This window comes from Nycticebus coucang, chromosome 20 (assembly GCF_027406575.1).
Source record: "Nycticebus coucang isolate mNycCou1 chromosome 20, mNycCou1.pri, whole genome shotgun sequence".
Classification (NCBI taxonomy): Eukaryota; Metazoa; Chordata; class Mammalia; order Primates; family Lorisidae; genus Nycticebus; species Nycticebus coucang.
This window is the reverse complement of record NC_069799.1, coordinates 14,224,601-14,230,068: the sequence shown is the minus strand read 5'-3', so window position 1 is coordinate 14,230,068 and position 5,468 is coordinate 14,224,601.

The window sequence follows — 5,468 nt, the reverse complement described above, 5'->3', positions numbered from 1 at the left end:
GAAGAAAAAGTGAGACACTGTCTCAAAAATTAAAAAATAAAAATAAATAAAAAATACAACTCTTAAATTAGCATTATGCACTCCTCCTGATCCAGGTTCACCCAATTTTATTTATTTATTTATTTATTTATTTATTTATTTTGGTTTTTGATTTTTATTTTATTGATGTGATGTATTACATTTATAGATTTCCGTATATTTAACCAATCTTGCAACCCAGGAATAAAACCAACTTGATCATGGTGTATAATTTCTTTGATGTGATGTTGAATCCTGTTTGCTAAGATCTTGTTGAATATTTTTACATCAATATTCATTAATCATATTGGTCTATATTTTTCTTTCTTTGTTGGATTCTCTTACCTGTTGGAGATCAGGGTAATATGTGCTTCATAGCATGTGTTGGGAAGTATTCCTTCTTTTTCTATGCTTTGGAAAACATATAATATAGGCACTATTTCCTCTTGAAAGTTTAGAAAGAATTCAGATATGAAGCCATCTGGTCATGGACTTTTCGTTTTAGGGAGATTTCATATTGATGATGCTATTTCAGTGGTTGATATAGGTCTATTCAAGATTTCTAATTCTTTGTTGTTGAGTCTAAGAAGGTGGAGTGCTTCCAGGTATTGGTCCATTTCCTTCAGATTTTCATATTTCTGGGAATAGAGATTTTTGTAGTAATCATTGAGGATTTTTTGAATTTCTTCTTCTTTTTTTTTTTTTTTTTTTTATAAATGTCCATTCAGGGCGGTGCCTGTGGCTCAGTCAGTAAGGCACTGGTCCCATATACCAAGGGTGGTGGGTTCAAACCTGGCCCTGGCCAAACTGCAACCAAAAAATAGCCGGGCGTTGTGGCGGGCGCCTGTATGTAGTCTCAGCTGCTCGGGAGGCTGAGGCAAGAGAATAGCTTAAGCCCAGGAGTTGGAGGTTGCTTGAGCTGTGTGAGGCCACAGCACTCTACAGAGGGCCATAAAGTGAAACTCTGTCTCAGCAACAACAAAAATAAATAAATAAATGTCCATTCAATATCTTTATTTTATTTTCTTTATTTTTTTCTTTATTTTATTTTATTTTTTTTGCGTAGTTTTTGGCCAGGGCTGGGTTTGAACCCACCACCTCTGGCATATGGGGCCAGTGCCCTACCCCTTTGAGCCACAGGTGCCACCCTATTTTATTTTATTTTTATTAAATTATAGCTGTATACATTGATATAATCATGGGGCATCATTCACTAGCTTCACAGACAGTTTACTAAGTTTCACATATACCCTTGTAAGATGCACCACTGGTGTAATCCCACCAATCCCCTTCCCTCTACCCACCTCCCCCATCCCTGCCCTCCCTTTCCCCCTTCCCCCTATTCTTAGATTTTAACTGGGTTATAGCTTTCAGGATTTTTTGAATTTCTGACGTGTCTGTTGTTATTTGTCCTTTATCATTTCTGATAGACGATTTTAGAGATTTTACTTTTCTATTTCTGGTTAAGATGGCCAAAGGTTTATCAATTTTGTTAATTTTTTCAAATAACCAACTTTTTGTTTTGTTGATCTTCTGAAGGATCTTTTTGATTTCAATTTCATTTTATTCTGCCCTAATTTTGGTTATTTCTTTTCTTCTGCTGGTTTTGGGATAGGAATGTTTTTCCTTTTCCAGTTGCTTGAGATGATCCATTAAGTTGTTGGCTTCTTCTCTATCTGTTTTCTTGATGAAGGCTTCCAATGCTATAAATTTCCCTCTTAGGACTGCCTGTAGTATTCCACAGGTTTTGATAATTTGTGTTTTTGTTATCACTTTGTTCCAAAAATTTGGTGATTTCCTTCTTAACCTCGTCTTTGACCCAGCTATCAGTCAGCCTAAGATTATTTAGCTTCCATGACTTTGTGTGAGTATGGAGATTCCCATTGCTGTTGAGTTCAACTTTTATTCCATGGTGGTCAAAGAAGATACAAAAAATAATTTCTATACTTTTAAATTTTCTAAGGTTTGACTTGTGTCCTAGTATATGATCTATTTTGGATGATGACCCATGGGCTGATGAGAAGAATGTATATTCAGTTTTATTAGGGTCAATGTTCTGTAGAGGTCTGTAAAGTCCTTTTGTTCTAGGGTTAGATTTAAGTCTAATATTTCTTTGTTTAGTTTCTTCTTGGAGGATCTATCCAAAACTGTCAAAGAGGTGTTAAAATCTCCAACTATTATAGTGCAGGAAGATATTAAGTTGTTCATATCCATTAGGGTCTGCTTTATGAATGGAGAAGCATTCTGATAGGGTGCATAAATCTTAATTATCAAAATCTCTTCATGTTGGGAAATCCAGTTTAGCTGGATAGAGGATCCTGGGCTGGAAGTCGTTTTGTTTTAAGAGATTGAAGGTTGATGAACATCTTCTTCTGGCTTGAAATGTTTTGGCTGAGAGATCTGCAGTTATTCTGATATTTCTCCCTTTGTAGGGGATGCTTTTTTTTAGGTCTGGCTACTTGCAAAATTTTCTCCTTCATCTTTACTTAGGCAAAGTTAATGACAATGTGTCTATGAGATGCTTGATTTGGATTGAATCTTTCTGGGATTCTGAAACTGTCTGGTGTCTGAAGTTCTGTGCCTTTTGCAATGTTTGGGAAATACTCCCCCCAAATCTCTTGGAATAGAACATCTGTACCCTATCCTCTTTGTCTTTGGGAATTCCTATAAGACGAATGTTTGATCATTTGGAGTGATCCCACAACTCTCTCAGGGAATGATCAGTTTCTGCTCTCTATTTGTCTGCCTCTTTGAGTGTTTGGGAATGTTCAAAAGCTTTGTCCTCAATTTCAGAGATCCTTTCATCTGCCTGGTCAACTCTATTACTAAGGGATTCTACTTTATTTTGGAGCTCCTCAACTAACTTTTTCATTTCCTTGAGCTCTGCTATCTCTTTTCTCATTATGTCCATATCTTTGGTGACTTGGACTTTGAATTCATTAATTTCTTGAGACAAATTTAGAACTACTCTTTGGAATTCAATTTCCATCTTTTTTTTTTCATTCTATTTTATCTTATTTGCAATCCATATTCTGAATTCAGTTTCTGACATTGCTGCCATTTGTCTATTCATGGCATCTTTAGTTGTATCTTTTTTGTCATTTCTTGGTGGGGGGTTGATCTACTCTGGTTATTCATGTTGCCAGAGTTCTTCTGTTGGGTCCGCACCATGTTTATTTTCCACTGTTTGGTTATTAGAACTGATAGGATGAGATTGAATTGGGGTTCCCAGGTAATAGAGATAGCCCCTTACCATAGCTCTAGGCTTTATAATTATGGCTTATCTCCTACAACCTTACAAAGGCCCCTTTCAGAGTTTTTGCCAGAGACTCTGTGGACCTACTTGGTGAGATAGTGCAGGCTATCTCTGTTTTGATATCAGCCAATCTCTACTCTATCCTAAGAAACCACCCTATTAGATTTAAATCTCAACTGTGAAGAGATAAAAACAGGTGTGGCACCCAGCCCCCACCCTTCAGTTCTTTTCCACTACAGAACTTCAAAGATCAACCTCAGAATGTACCATAGTGGGAAGCCCTAGGCACTGTTTCCAAACAAATTGTCTCTGGCATTGCAAACCCTGCCCAACACAGAGAGATTCAAGGACAATTGAAAGCAAAGGGATTCAAAGCACAATTGGAGCCAGGGATCCACACTCCCACTTGCCAGACTTAGTCCACACTGTTGTCAGCTTCTCTGCTCACATGCACAACTGCAGCTAGGGAAAATTTCCTTGCCCATTGGTCTCAGTCCACCCATAGGTAGTCTCTAGAGTAGGGTCTGGAGTAGTGCTTGCCAGACCAGTTGGAGTCAGGGGACATTCCCCCCCTCAGTCCACTGCCAGGGAAGCCTCTGTTTGCAGGCTCTCTTGGAGTCATGGCACCTGCCCTCTGGTCTCAGTCCACACAGAGCTACCCTCTGCTTTCTAGACCAGTTCAAGTCATTGGGCCACACCCTGCTGTCCATTCTCAGTTCACTGCCTGGCAAACCTCTGTTTGCAGGCTCTGTTAGAGTCAGGGCACCACACTCTGCCCACAGGTCTCAGTCCTCACCTGGTAAACCTCTGCTCACCAGCCCTGCTGGAGGCAGTGGAGAATGCCATAGTCCTCAAGTCTTGGTTCACACCCAGTAAGCCACTGATCAAGGGTTCTATGGAATCAGGAGACCACGCCCTTGTTCTCAGGTAGCAGTCCATGCCTATCAAGCCTCTGCTCACAAGCCCAGCAGGGACTAGCCCTGTCTGACAAATTAAGTTCACACAGGGCAATCACTCTCCTGCTGTGGGTGCCTTCAGAGCCAGGGTTTCTGCACCCCATTTCTCCAGACACAGCCCAAACCAAGGGTCAACACTAACACTGGCCAGGAATAGTCATAACCAGGGGGTTGCTCCTCCTCCTGCCAAGTGTTCCTTTCTTCCCACACCCTCTTTCTTCCCCATTAGTCACAGATTCTGTCCTGATGGTTGGCAGTCGAACTATTCTCAGGTCTCTTAGGACAAGACCAAACACTATTCTCTTCAGGTGGCAGAACGTCACACCACCATGCAAGTAGCAAACGGTGGACTGGGAGATTGGATTTGTGGGGGAAAATATCTGTTCAATTTTATGCCTAGAGGAAGTGGTGTCTAGGTTCATAAGTGGGACCTACCTGGAGAAAGAGATCCGGAGTTTAGAGGCTCTCTCCAGCAAGGTAAAATGAGAGGTCTTTTGTTTTCTGATCGTTCACAGATGGCCTGCAGCAGGCCTCCTGCTTGGGGGAGGAGTCTCCCATACTCTAATGAATAGGCTTTGTACCTGTAATTTGTTTTCTTGAATGTTCATCCTTGGAGTTACAGCTTGCCAAACTGCTTTCCTGGCTAAGCTTTCCGTCGTTGGCTTCATTGACTATGATTCCATCTAGTTTTTCTCTCTCTGCTCAGGAGCGTCTGACGAGGGTTGCTACCAGTTGGTCATCTTCCCAGAATTCCCTGGTTTACCCAATTTTAATAAATGTTCCCATTTTTATTGCCATGAAAACAATGGAATTGCTACTGGTATTTTATTACAGCTTTTGTCCTGAAATCTGTCCTACAGTGTATTTTTCATGTCAATTAGATCCTGTGGCCCCTGGCACACCCCATGCCTAAATGCAGTAGCAGTAGCTGCCACCCTAATTGACAAAACTAGCACCCTCACATTAGGTTCCTAGGCCATCTATATGTTCCCCAGGCTGTGTCTGCTCTCTTACATGTCCACAAAACACAGAATCTCTCTACTAGACAACAGACCACCTATAAGCAAGCCCTACTAACCAACCCCTTCATTATCTTACACCATTGTAACACCTTAAATCCAGCTACACTCCTCCATCTTCCTGATGATAAAGATCTCCACTCCATCTTACATGATTACCTTGCAATTGTTGATATAGTTTAAAAACCATGAGCTCTCTCATACATTCCTTTAGACAAT